Source organism: Notolabrus celidotus, chromosome 22 (assembly GCF_009762535.1).
Source record: "Notolabrus celidotus isolate fNotCel1 chromosome 22, fNotCel1.pri, whole genome shotgun sequence".
Classification (NCBI taxonomy): Eukaryota; Metazoa; Chordata; class Actinopteri; order Labriformes; family Labridae; genus Notolabrus; species Notolabrus celidotus.
In genome coordinates this window covers 16,142,940-16,157,240 of record NC_048293.1, presented here as the reverse complement: position 1 = coordinate 16,157,240, position 14,301 = coordinate 16,142,940, and the positions used below count along the sequence as shown (strand labels likewise).

The 14,301-nt window shown below is 41.0% G+C and overlaps 1 long non-coding RNA gene across 1 annotated transcript; it reads right to left on the bottom strand.

Moving 5' to 3' along the window:
* Positions 1-911: 911 nt before the first annotated feature.
* Positions 912-12,837, bottom strand: LOC117806556. Its single transcript, XR_004629690.1, has 2 exons — positions 12,738-12,837; positions 912-2,472 (listed from the first exon to the last, which is right to left on the bottom strand). It is a non-coding gene; the product is annotated as an uncharacterized LOC117806556 (long non-coding RNA).
* Positions 12,838-14,301: the final 1,464 nt, after the last annotated feature.

Sequence of the window (14,301 nt, the reverse complement as noted above, 5' to 3'; positions counted from 1 at the left end):
GTTGATTAAAGCTGGGGTTGGTAGTCAGATTTAGATACACTTTTTGTCATACTGGTTAAAATGATCTTTATGTCCGATGGCAATCAATACATATTGTGTTCTTAAAAAAAGACCGAAAAAAAGCTGCTATCTATCTACAGCCGGAGTAAACCTGGGACAACACCAACCAATCACCGTTTTTGGGGTCCAAAATTTTAAACAAATTAAATCCTGTCCTGACGTTCTGCTGCCTATTGCGCATACATTTCCCCTGCGTGCACTCCCCATCCCCTGTTAGACGGAGTCCTGAGGAAATGCTACATTCAAATTCATGCTAGTTTTCCAAGACTACCAACCCTAGCTTTAATCACCACTGAAACAAGTTTTAACAAAAACCTAAAAAACCTCAGGCTGCAGGTTTTATTACAGTGCTGCTGTGTTAGACTACAGTAACCATGCAAACATACACAGATAAACAGCTTTAACCAATCATTAGTTAGGTTTTTTGGGATAATATTTAGACGGACTAAAAGTAGTTGTTTAAAGGAAGATGTTTTCAAAATGATTGTTTTTGAATTCCTCTCCTTTGGTGAATGAACATTCTTGAATGCATGAACAAAATCAAACAAAAAAAAGTTTTGGCTGTTTTTTCCCCCCTTCATCTCAGTAAAGATGTCTCCTAATCAGGCAGTTAGCCAGAGGATTAGTAGAGTACAAACTCCCAAAAAAATGTTGCTCTACCATCCAACCATCTCTTGAATATAACAAGGTAAAATTGCCAGAGTATCTTGTGTCATGGGAGATAATTAGAAACACTGTTCCTGGAAAGAATGGTGGGATGGTCAAAGGAGAGAAGAGATGACAGCCACAGGTACGGCACAGAACATCCAGAGCTTTTTTTCCCTTATTCAATTTCCAATCACGCAAATACAAACAATTAGCAAATGTTTAATAAGTGAAGCTGAAATCATGTTCTTGGTGTACACTTCATTACTGTGACCTTCTCCAAAGACATCCATAGCTCTCAAATTAGCTTCATGCTGTTAAGGACGTTAATATGGTAATCAAATGCAGAAGGTTATATAAGCAGTGAAGGTTATTCCATTTCATGTGGGAGAATGTGGAAAAGGGAAATTGAAAACAGAGCTGAAAGACCTCAAGATCACTTTGTGTATTTATCAACCTTTAAATGTCTCTTCAGTTACTCCTTCACATTCTCTTGTGCAGCATTTAACCAAAGCTAATTGTAACATTATGCAAAAAGAGCGATGCTGACAAGCTAGAAAAGTTAGAGGCCTACCATGCTGAATAAATCATGTGATAAACATGTGAGTACTCCAGAACTCTACGTTCCAAAGTTTTCAGGGACCAAATTTTATTGGGTGGGAGTCTGTGCAGCATTACCTCTGAAACCACAATTGCAGCTTTGGGACCAAGTTTGCCTCCCTGTCTGGAGAAAATCTCCCTGAATAGAGCAGCTGTGGACCCACATTAACTACATCTGCAGCTTTTATTTGCACCTTGATTTATAATTCAAGAGAAGGTGCTTAAATCAAATAAACAATAACACAACTACGATTTAGAGACCTGTTTTCCATGGGCATGTGTTGAGGCACCAGTGCAGCATGTTCACTGTTGTTTTACTAATGTTATTATTGATTTTAAGGTTCCAATGACCACTGGGATAAGGTAGCTAATTATGTTGGGCAATGTTTTACTTGATGTATGCATGTTTTGCCTCTTAGCCTGGAGGACTCTGTGGTGAGCGATGACTTGCTACATGCGTTCTTTGATAATCTTTTCACAGTGGGAGGTTTGGTGATTATGGAGATCTCAAGGCGGAAGCTGTAAGATACATGCTCCAAATAAGTCTCATCCTGCAACTGCAGAACTAGCTTTAACAATGCCCAAGTGGCCTCCAAAAAAAAGTTCAGAGCAGAAGTTCCTTAACAATGTTAAGTTCTTGGTTTGACATTTTGGTCAAAAGCTGGAGTCAGTTGTCAAACGCCAGGCCACAAATCTAATCCTCACTATTGGGAAAAGGGCTCAAAGTGAACAGATGGAGAATAAAGATACAGAAATTTTAACAGAGGTAATGAGTCTACTTTTGTGCATTTAAATATTAAACTAGAATGTCTAATATGCACACTTGAGCCAAATGTATTTTGCCAGAAGTATTGTTGAGTCAACAGACGTCTGCAGAAAATCTGCTAATCGCTAAACCACCAACCAGAAAATCAGTCAATATTGTCTTTCCTGTGCTCTCAATTCTGATGTAAAACAGCCCCAGGATGGCAGCCTGCATCTCCACAAACACTTCTGGAGGGGCACCTGGCGTTGCTGGCACGTTGGACCCCACCACGGGGGAAGGAGGGTGAGGTTTTTTTGGCTCAGACTCTTGAGCTTCTGCTCGCAAGGTCACAGCTGCCTCATCGGTGGCTCCCACAGCCTCGTCTGGCACCGGTGCAGTGTGTGTCCTCCGATGCTGCCATCCTGCAGGAGGCAAAGCATCCCAACTTCCTTGTGATGGCAGTTTCAGACAACGTGTTAGCACATGTCATCGACCCAGCACATAGTCATACCATGGAGGGAGGTCGTCTGTGCCAGTAGGGGGAGAGGATTACAAGCCAAGGTGTAGACCTGGACTCGCAGCACAGAGAGGTATCCTATACATTAGCTGAAGTGATGCATTTAAAGACTGTTTATTCAGTCAGTGATTAATATGACTCATTAATAGATGTTCTAATGTTGATACAATTTAGAAATAAAACTTCAAATGCTGGCCTCATAATTATTTCTTCAATAAACTGGACAAATAATAATAAAGTTAGTTTAAAAGTTCATAAAAGTATAAATCTCTTCTGTCTTTGCTAATTTTCCTTTAAAGTTAGTCTTATCTTGTAGCTTAAGTTAGCAAACGACAACAAAGTCCAAAGCCAGGCCAAGTTTGTTGTGCATGCTTCATGTCAACAACGGGGTCTACAATGCACATTGACAGGGGTTTCCATTGATACTGTCGTTTTTTGTTATGTGCAGCCATCTCTCCTTTACCCCCTATGTGGATTACATTGCTGTAAGGTGAGTACTTTGGTCAAACATGTTGTTGCAATCCTGGCTTCTCAGTAATTGCATGAACAATTTGGTCAGTCAGCCGCGCTTTGGATATACGGAGGTGATATGGCTGTTAGTTGAGCAGTTTTCAGTATTGAGCAGTGCTTCAAATCATGAGGGAATAGTCATGTTTTGGATGTCAGGAGTATCTTATCTCAGCATGTGGAACTTTAAACTCATAGTTCTGTTCTCTGTTGCTTTAACAACAGGGAATTAGTCGACCCACTAGTAATTAAAAAACTTAGGAGTTTAAGTACCAATGCACCAATGCATCAGCCACTCTGCAAATAATTTTTCCCGCTGATGTCAGTAGTCGCTGTTTCTTAACTGTTAATCACAATGCAAAAACTATGTATCAGCAAGTCTGTACGCAAATCTAACACCATAACTGACTAACCCCCAAAAATCAGCTGATTCCAGAATGGAATAGTATAATGCTAGTCCAGTTAACAACATTCTAAGAGTCAGTGTTTTTATGTATATTATTCTAATTGCACAACAATCAAGGGTATCAGCAAATACTCAAGTAAAGGTCTGAGGAAGGAAACAATGGAACTGAAACATATAAAACCGACTTTAGATCTTTTCAACATCCACAGAGAACAGAAATACACAAACACAGACAGAACAGCAGCAGATAATATGGTGTGTCATCTAGCTTTGCCCAGAGTAAGACGAATGACAGCTATGTGAGCAGAGTGTAAATGAAGTTCCCAATACTTCTCTTTCATTATCGCTGGTATCTTTGGGCTTGGCAAGGCACCTGCTGGGGGCAGATATCGACCTGAGGAAAAGAAAAGGTGGTGGTGGGGGGTGTTGGTGGTGTTGGTGGTGGGTGTGGAGGTGCTGGAGGATTGTGGCAACAGTCTACAGAGCACTTCCCTGTTCCTTTGACTGGATGTTGAAAGGAGTGAGTCCAACCAAGGGAGGGGAGGGGAGGGGGGGTTGAGCTGAGGTACAGGGGGGGGCTGTATGTTGAGTGCGTCGCAACGTTGTTTGAAGACTCAGGAAGAAAAGCTTAGGGAAAATAAATCAAGACTGTTTCATGTAAGATATGAGATTTGCATTGAGCCCTTTTCAAATGAGCTCCTTTATGTTGGAGAAATGACTGACAGTCATAATAGCCAGTTGACTCGGAGAAAAAAAAAAAAGGAGAATGGAAACGGGCAGTGAGCCAAAACCTGGTTTCCTCACAAAAACACAGTCTTAAAAAAAATAAAGCAAAGAGCACTGGACCAGCTGATTTCAGTTTAGTACAGCTCATAATGTGGAAAAACTGGGAGCTCTTCCTGTCCATAATTGCTACATATTCAGGACTGAAGGAAAAAAAAGGAATATGTTTTGGTTGCCTTAAGTGCATAGTTTGAAGTGCGGGAGCCTCCCTACTAACAAGCCAGTAAATTAGCCACAAGGACAGAGAGCGAAAGTGAAGGAGAGAGAAAGAGAATGACTAGTGGACCATGTGCACATATAAGTACACTGCTGCTGGAAATCTAATAAAATGTACATTCCTCCTGCATGGCAACATTTCCAAATTGCACACATTTTCTCTCTTGTTGTATTGAGTCAAACTGCTAATAAGAAATGTGTAGAAAAGCCATAGATATGTCTGTGGAGCGTATGTGTTTGGCATGTTTGCGTGAACACATACTGTACCATGCAAGAACACAATAAAACCCTACTGTAACTTTGATTCACCATGTATAGAGTCACCAGACTGTGACCACTTTAACTGAGGCAGAGCCACGGCCAATACGCTGCTTCATTCGCGTGGTGTTGACTCCAATTACACCAGCACCAACATGTTTGAGATACACAAGAGCCCTGCATTTGCAAACAGCGCCTGTTGTAATTTGATGCCTCTGGAGTGGATGTGTTGTTGGTAACATCATCCCCTTGTAGCATCGGATCAGTTTGAGGCAATAGGAGCATTCAATTCCCAGCTGCAGAATGGGGCAACACGTAACCGCCACAATGCATCGTGTGTTTCATCACCAAAAACTCTGTGAGGTGTTGCGGGAAAAAATGAAACGGGAACAGGCCTGCTAATTGAAGCGGTCACGCCTCCTGGTTTCCATTAGAGTAATTGGCATATCTATTTAGGACATACATATTTTGTGGAAACATGTGCAACTGAGCCGTAAATGACGTATGAAAGCAATATAACATGCGGCAGTCAACGTTAGCGAAGCCATCAGTCCAAGAAAGCCGCTTTTTTTAACATGCTGCCCAAATTATATAACCTTCTACCTTAAACCATCAGGGTCTTAGCTACCAACAGAAGAAGACTGATTTAAGCCCACTAATGCAATACTAAAGATGAAGCACGGGCTAAAATATGCACACAAAATAATCAGGTTAGAGGGCAATATTTTCTCAATAATTTGGCAGTTTTGGCATACATACAGTCCATGCAATTACTGAATAATAATGAGGGAAATATTCATTTTATGGGTTAATTTTTAATGAAAATGAGCTTTACTAATTGAGCAGTGTTTTCAAAAATTGTATGGAGTAAAACCCTTTTGTAATTACTTTTAGTACTATACTGTAATACTTTAACTAATGCAATACATTTGATTCTTGATTCAAAGGGGTAACTTTTTAACTACATGATAATGACATTTTGTCTACATCAGACAGCTGTGGCTCAGTGGTAGAGTCCTAAATTGGAAGGTAGGCGGTTCAATCCTAGCTCCCCACATCCACTTGTTGACTTGCCCCTGGGCAAGATGCTGGTCAACCCCAAAGTGCTCCCAGTGGCATGGCTAGCATGTGTGCATGTGTGTGTGAAAGCAACCAGTTAATACAGTGTGGCAATATACATAGCTGCCTCTGCCCTCAGTGTACGAATGTGGTGTGAGTGGGTGAAAGTGGCATCTAGTGTAAAAGCCCTTTGAGTTCACTGTCACATTTATTGAAGGTGTGCAAGCGCCAGCAGGGTCCTGTCGTGCCAACTCAAATCCAACATTATGCCAACTATTTTTTAATAAATGCTACATTCTTTTTTGTCAAAGCTCTCTGTAATCTCAAGTTGTTAAACACCTTTTCTGCCAATGCCAGTTAGCTGGCACAGTCAGGACAGTCTTGGCTCACTCCTGCATTCCTTGAACACTTGGTGGAGATTTTCCCCAAAGCAGTCACCTGATGTTGGTGGTCTAATGGTCGGGATGACCCTGTGGAAACGGGAGAGCTGCCACCCTGGATCTTTCCCATCTGCTGCTTACAGAGTGCATTATCTATTGGTGCCCTTGAAAAGAAATGGCTTAAAACAGACTGTATCAAAGTTTATGAACATAAACAGAGATATAGAAAACGCCAGCCAAGGAGCAAACGTTTGAAGTGTTTGAATTAAAATCATTCCTTCATGTTTTAGTAGACTATTGTTGGTCAACAGAGATCAGAGAGAGTGCAAAAGTAACCCTTAAAAGACCTTTCTAATAGGTATTAGAGGTGCATTGTGGACTTGATGACCACGAGGGTTGCTGTTGTACATTAATTTTACTGGTGGGCTCCTAATTATTGTTATTTTTTCCCTGGAAAGACATTCAATGGGACAACAGGAAGCAAAAAAACAACAACATCCAACTTGTAGTTTCGTGCTATTACACTGAACAACAGTTGGTGGCGGTATAAAGACATCAATGCATCGAGAGGGCAGGGAACATTTTTATCCATATCAAAAGTCTCATCTTTGAGAAAGTTTTACGAGAAAAGGAAAGAAAAGAAAAGTGTGTCAGACTTGGTGGAAGCACACAAAGCTGTTTGTTTTAAATTAATTCAACAAGATACATTAACAAGATTGAGTTTTTTTTCAATCTCACAACTTTTTCGGTTGAGCAACTACAGATTAACACATGAAACCACATTTTCAAATTACAGGCAGTTGTTTCATTCAGTACTAATTTTAGAATTAAGCTTAGCCGATCCCGAAAAGCAGCATTTTGAAGATATTCTCACAAACAGGGTTAGAAACAGGTGACAAGATTAAGTGGAATGAATGCCCTTGCTTTGAACAGCATTCTGGGTAATCTGGCCACCCAGCCCACACACTGTAAACCTATTCATTACTTTTCCTTATGACCACTTCTTTTAAGAATTAAGCTGTTAGAAAGGTATGATTATACAGTGTGACTAAGTCTTTGCGCTTTGGTACGAAACATTTAAAGGAAATGAAGGTTAGAGGTGATCTGTAATGACAGCTTGATGGGCTATATGAACCGCTCGATTAAAAATAACATCACCCACACATGGAAAATTCTGGGCTTTAATTGTTTACATAATTTGGCAGAGTCCCTCCTTTTCTTTGAACAACTGTACTGTTCCATCTCTGCCTAAGACTCGCATTGTGCTGGACCGGTATACCATTCTTTTCTTTTCCTTCCTCACATGTGGAGGCAGCTATCTGAAGCGTCCACGCCGATGGATTATCCCACTAACCACCAATCCTTTTGCAACAGTTGAGAGGATGAGAGCGCCTGTTGGATCACCTCCAGGGCCTGCTGGTGCCTCTTCTTCTTCTTCTTCAACTCCCCTTCCAGAGCTGCTCCAGGCTGGGGCCCCCAATCCCCCATCTCGTCATCCACTCTGTGCCATCTCTCGGTACAGGCCACACCCCAGCAGCGACTGGCACAGGCTGCGTGCTAAAGCCTCCTGAATGCTGAAGGCGCAGATGGTTTTCCTTTATACTGATCTGTCTGTCTGTCCGTCTGACAGCCAGCCACACAGTCTAGCACCTTGCATCTGTTTTCTTAACATTAGCTTGCACCTGTCGGGTGAGTGCAGGTGGGAGTATAACTAGCTCTAACATGGAAAGAAGGGGGGCCAGCATGTATGCATACATGCCACCACAGTTATGTTCAGACACAGATGCACAAGCACCACAATTATCACATGTATGCATATATGCAAATACAAACATACATGCGTGTTTAACCATAAAAAACACCTGCTGCTAAGATATATAGAAACACTCCCACACACATCCTGTACACACATACTGTATCTGGCCGCTCACATGGCGCCACCCACACAAGATATCCTCAATACTAACATCTGAGCTCCATGAGGCCCTGTCTCCATTCACTCGATTAAAAGTGGGCCCTGGAACGTTCCACACACATGCTAATGCTCAATGACAACAAAGCCAATGACTAGGAGATTTTGCTCTCTTGAAGCTGGGCTGCATGTGCAATCAGCCTGCAGGGTTGTAGTTTAAACAATGTGTAATCAGACAAAATAACCGAGAAAGACACAGTGAAAGTGGGGAATGGATGGACTTGTAGATGGAGTGTGAAGGGAGTTGTGGTTGAGCCCACGTCAGACAGATGATTGGACGAAAGCTGAATCCATGCTGACTGACAGGCGGTCTCAGAAGCCCCTTCAGTCCACTTTCCAGCAACAACCTCAACATAATGAGGTTAATAAGTGGACATAAGAGACATCTCTGTAAGGCAGTCTTTGGAAAAAATGTAGAAGCGTCATGTGAGTATAAATACATTTTAAAAACTCAGCACTGTTTTTGTGTTTGAGAGTCAGGAGATTGTTAAATTTCAGGAAACATGCACGCTCGTTGAGGACAAATTCAGGGAAGGTGTAAGAATGATATCTAAAAAATTCAATGTGCAGTCGTTTTAGGCAAACTTCACGATAAGCTAGTGTATGTTTACAGAACAAACTCATTTAAAGCTGATTTATATGCAGTTTTTAAGCCGAGACCTTAATGCCTCCACCAGTCACAGTGGGAATGGACAGATTGGCTTCTAATGGTTATCCGATACTATGCAGCAGTATACCTATGTGTTGTTTAATAAGGTGAACTGACCTTTCATCATGGTTATAAATCAATGACATTCTCCCACACTGAAGCACTGCATGCAAATGCATAATATTATCTTCCCACACTTGCACATGCACATACACACATGCACTGAAGGCAACATACTCACAGGAAGTCAAACCTAAAGATTAATGCATGTTTCAAGGCTGCACATTTATACATGTGCTCCTAGAAACACGCAAACAAAGTGCCTTGAACCCAGTGGGCAGTGATAAAATAAAAAATGATTCATATCCTGTTGCTTCCGTACAGTTTTGGATAAAAAGGCTTCCAAATTATCTTGGTAAGTGTAGAAGGCAGGAGCAGGGATAGATGAAGTGAGATTGTGTTTGATTGCAGGTAAATGCTTGAGGTTTGTGTTCAGGGCCTTTGATGTTGTCTTTGAAAGGACCTACTTGGCCTTTCATTCTGTGATTACTACTTTTCCTGCCAAGGCATAATGGCTGAGGTTCTGCTCAGTTGTGGGTAATGAAGGCATTACCAACAGCAGAATAGAGCAACAACTGTAATGTCCAGATTCCCCCCATTTAACTCCCCAAATAATACTTCACCTCAGCCCGCAGCAGAAGCAATAACGGCAAAATCGCAGCTAATGCCATCTCGTCTGTCAGAGGAAACAATATAAAAACAATGTATTTCTTATTGCCCTGTCTCGCTGGCTCCCGCACTCTTTCTCTCTGCTTGATCACTATAAGTACAACCCTAAAGGAAAACAGAGTGCTTCCACCGCCGACATAAAGTGGTGAGGCTTCTCCTCCTGCTGCTGTTCATTCTCCAAATCGCAATTTATTTTTGCATCATCAACACAAAAGAAAAGCGATAAACACTCACTGTGTGCCGGGACATACTTTTTCCTCATGGGCCCTGCCACAGGCCTTGATAGAAACATAGGTCCACACACCGCAGTGTAAGTGTGTGCGTGTATGAAGCGGGAGGAGGGGAGGGGGGTATTTGGGGGGGGGGGGGTATTTGGGATACGTTCCCTGCTTCTCTAATAAGCCACCGGCTTGATGCCACTGCTCTCCTGCATGGGAGGAGATAAGAACTGGCAGAGCGGTGGTGTGGGCTCCCATTGAAACCCAGTGTGCTACTGTTAAGCCCCCTCACAGCCCCCAGCAGAACCTCAAAAACGCACACACGCACCATACGTGTGCACCTTTTACATGCACGTACACACACTGGCTACAAAGGCAGAGCCCCCAATGAGGTAACGTTGTGATTACAGATGCAAGAGCGCAGACAGCGCGCTGGGAATATGAGGTGGAAGGAGCGAGCGAGGGAGAAAGGAGAGGTAGAAAATAACAAGTATTAAGTCCACTGAGACAGCATTAAAAAAAGCACAATGCTCTGCTTGTTGTTCAAAAAGATTGAGACTACTGAACTGAGGAATCTCTGCACTTTTTTTCCCTCATGCTGCCTTTAAAAAATTACCACACCAGCAAGACTCATCCTACCCTCATTTACTATCTCTCCATTTTTATATTAATATATTTCTACATGCTTCAGCAACAGTAACAATTACCTCATTGAAGAGAGTTTCAAATTTGTGGTGGCTAAGGGTTTGTCATTTGCATATCAAACCTTGTTTTTCAGACCACATGGGAGTTGAGTTCTCTTCTTTAACTGTTTGAGATTAACCCCATGCAAATGGAGCAGATGCCAAACTCCAATAAATCAGCACTTGAGAGAGCCTACATCTGTGGCAGACATTGTTATGAAGGCCAGCCTAAACCCTTCCACACCCGGACGTCAGTAATTGCGAAACTGTTGCTTATCCATCTGTGGAGTGTTTTGTAAAGGAAAGAGAGGAGTCAGCTATTGTGTTAGAGGGAGGTTGAAGTGCCGTTTTGCTTTTGTGGTAAATTCTCTCACCTCGTTAGCACATTTAGCAGCGAGTGACCATCAGCTGTTAGCCATAAAAATCAGCTGCGGCGCGGCTCTGAGTCTTTCTGCTGTCCTTTCTCTCTCTGTCTGTATTCATTTGCAAATATTTTGGTAATAGACTGGCAATTGAGTGTCTTCAAAAGCTGTCAATGGTGACTATGGATACCATTGGCAAAAAACAGCTGCCAATTTACAGCAGGTGTTGGGAAAAGTCAAATGTGCTACTTGAGACTACTGCTTCTTACAGACAGAACTGAAATAGGAGAAATATGCTTGTAGTCTTAAATTCTGGTTAAAGTACATGTGTCCTGAATTATTCTACAACTCTGCAAATTACTTGTTGTAAGAATAATTGTAAAATAAAAATGAAAGTAGAATGATATACAGCAAGACAAAGTGTTTGCTGTATGGTCCAACATTACTGTAAACTAGTTGACAATGAATAAGTTGGCACAGAGTCAACCTGAAAATGTGTTAGAGCGCTTCTATTTCTAGTCCCAATGGATTAAATTTGGGCAGTTTCCAAACTACAGCTAGTAGTGCAGTAGTATATACAGCTTTGTTTTTTCCTTGATGGGTAGGTGGTAAAATAGCCCCAAAGGTCCAGAGAAAAACTTCTTAAAGAGCAGCATTTAAATGTAGGGGACGGTGAATCAGAGCTTTAATACAAACTGAATTTAAGGAGAAGCTTCACAACTGAATGCTGAAATGATGATAACGAATGCATGTGTGGATTTTTTGTTTGACTAATCTTATACTTCTTCTACATGTTTTGTTTTTGGAGCAAGTTGATAACTTCTACTGATTTCCATGTGACACTTTCAGGTATAACAAACAGTATTTCTGTTTTGTGCTAAGGTAAGTACTAAGTGGGCGCTAAAGCTAGCCTCAGATGTTTTTAGTAGAAGCATAACTCATAGGTCTTTTGTGACTACAAAGCTGTGTAAAAAGTAACAAAGACAAGCTGTGTCTAACTTTATATTATTGTCTAACTTAATAAATATATAATTGGAAAAAATAGATAAGACGTACTTCTTTGTCCACAGGGGGTGCAAAAGTCAACACAAACCAAAAGTACCTAGTAGCAGCTTTAAGAGTTCACAACAATGTTTATTTCCTTTCATTGCATCTTTACTTTCGCTTTTATTGTCACTAAATCCATCCAATGCTGCTGTTTATTTACTTGAATATTTCTGTGACTGTCAGGAGAAAAAAAATCTCTCCTATGCAGTGAAGGGATCATGTAATGTTGGATGTTTGCAACAGCAAATTATTAAATCTCTTGAGAACTGTCTATAGATTATATCACTATTATCTTACATAAATGGCCCATAAGCATCCAAACAGACATTTACTTACATGCAATCATCATATGTATTTTGTATTTTGAGAAACAAATGAGGGATGTAATTTTCATTTTTATGTATGTGCGTTTTCTCTTGGAGGAGTGAGAGCATCAGGTAAAGACATCACTGAATGTCTCTATGGTGAAATCAGAGTACTTCAAGTTTGGCTCATACTGCACTTCAGCACAGTCAGATAAAGAGAAACAGACCTATCTGACTAGTGTATATACTGTACAGTTCTTATGCTGTGTAACATGTGTTAGCGTGTATACCCTGCACTAGTGTCTCTGGCAGTAGACAGATTTTAAGGGCTGTACTGATAGTCTAAAGCAGGGAAAATCCCCCTCAGGAATTCCCCTAATACCAGAACCTCTGAGAGGGCTGGAGAGGGGGAGAGCAAAACTGAAAGACTGTAAGGAGAGAAAAAAAACAGTGGGATTGAGGAAGAAAGTGAGCTGCCTAGAGGAAACTGTGCAGTGCAATATATAGAGGAAGGAAGAAGCAAGGAAAAATAAGATAGATTTTGAGGACTTAGTAACTCAGCCCAGCTGTCAATATTATCAGACCTTCAAACTGACCTGAGCAGGAGTCTGTGGAGAGGGATGTCCATCAGGGGGAGAGGACAAGGATGTTTCTTAATGACTCAGCCTCCATGACCTAACCGACACAATAGCTGTGAAAAAAAGAAAACTCTCATTGTAAGGCTTGAATAAAAAGACACATGATTAAAGAATAAGATAAAGGGGTGCTCAAATGTCAAAAAAAGACCTTAATGATTCAAGAATGTCACTGCATATGGCTTTTTAATTGAATGTCATTACATCCAGAAACCATGTTACAAAAATGGAACATTATTGAGCATATGGGACCATCAGCCAAACCACGTGAATTATATCCATGACATTGACATCTATGCCTGTTTTTTATTATTACATTCTAGCTCGTTAAAGCTAGCTAGCACGAGCAACGCCACTCTTCAGTGCATTTTTTATTATGCTGAACATTAGCCATGGCCAGGTTCAACCATACTTTTGGAACACTGCACGATAAGGTCAACATATAATGATATCATGGTAAAAAGGCTGTCTGGCTTTAACTACTGTGCTGTTATCTAAGGAATTCAGTCAGCATGTTAATTTTCATGTTTTGAGTACCAATGCAAAATACACTATTGGGTTTAAAGTTTTTGCATTTACTTAAACATGCTTTTTTGCTTAGATGATAGTAATGGGAAGAAGATAGAATGTGACAATAGAGGAATACTGGGTCAAATTCAAGCAGCAACCTAGGGTCTAAAAATATGAATCCAATGCCGAAGAGCTAAAAACTGCAGTTCATCAAGGAACCGCTTGAGGCTGGCTCTGGAAGTACCAGAAACCACATACAAACCAATTCAAAAAAGCTGATCTTGACAGCAGAAATAAACATGTTTACAGCCTGGTACAAAAGACGAGTGTAGTCTGGATAACTCATTTCTCGATCGGCACACACTGTAGAGATTATGAGTCTTCCAATGAGAGGCACCGCTGACTTGATTGACAGGCGGGAACACTGTAGCTGTTGGCTAGGAGACCCAAAGCCCGCCTCTTTACATCACAATCGCTCGACAGCAGCAATATGGCTGCCGCCGACAATTGGCCTCAAAACAGCGCTTCAGAAGCGTGGGTGACGCCACGGATACTACGTCCATATTATATACAGTACAGCTAGCTAGCATAACAGTCTGATATTACACAGTACAAATGCATTGCTTTCAATAAAGTTAGCAAGATATAGGTTAAATGCTTACTACAGGCTAGCTGTTGTCTAATGGTTGCATTCACTAGCTAGACAACAGATAATGCTAATGTTAAACCAATTACTAGCTAACATTATTATCTGAAAGCATTCCACGATAGAAATGTATTGCTTGCGATAAAGTCAGCTAGATATAGGTTAAATGCTAACAACATGTGGCAGCATTTAATCACCCGGCTAGTATTACTCATACCTGGTACAAGGTCCTTGCTAACAGTAATGTTAACTAGTTATTGGCCAACACAGTGGTTATAACAGCCAGATAATAACAGCTTCCCACCCTGATTGTGACTGTCATAAATTAGTCTGCCTTTGTGGAATTTTAAATCTTAAAATAATATTTTC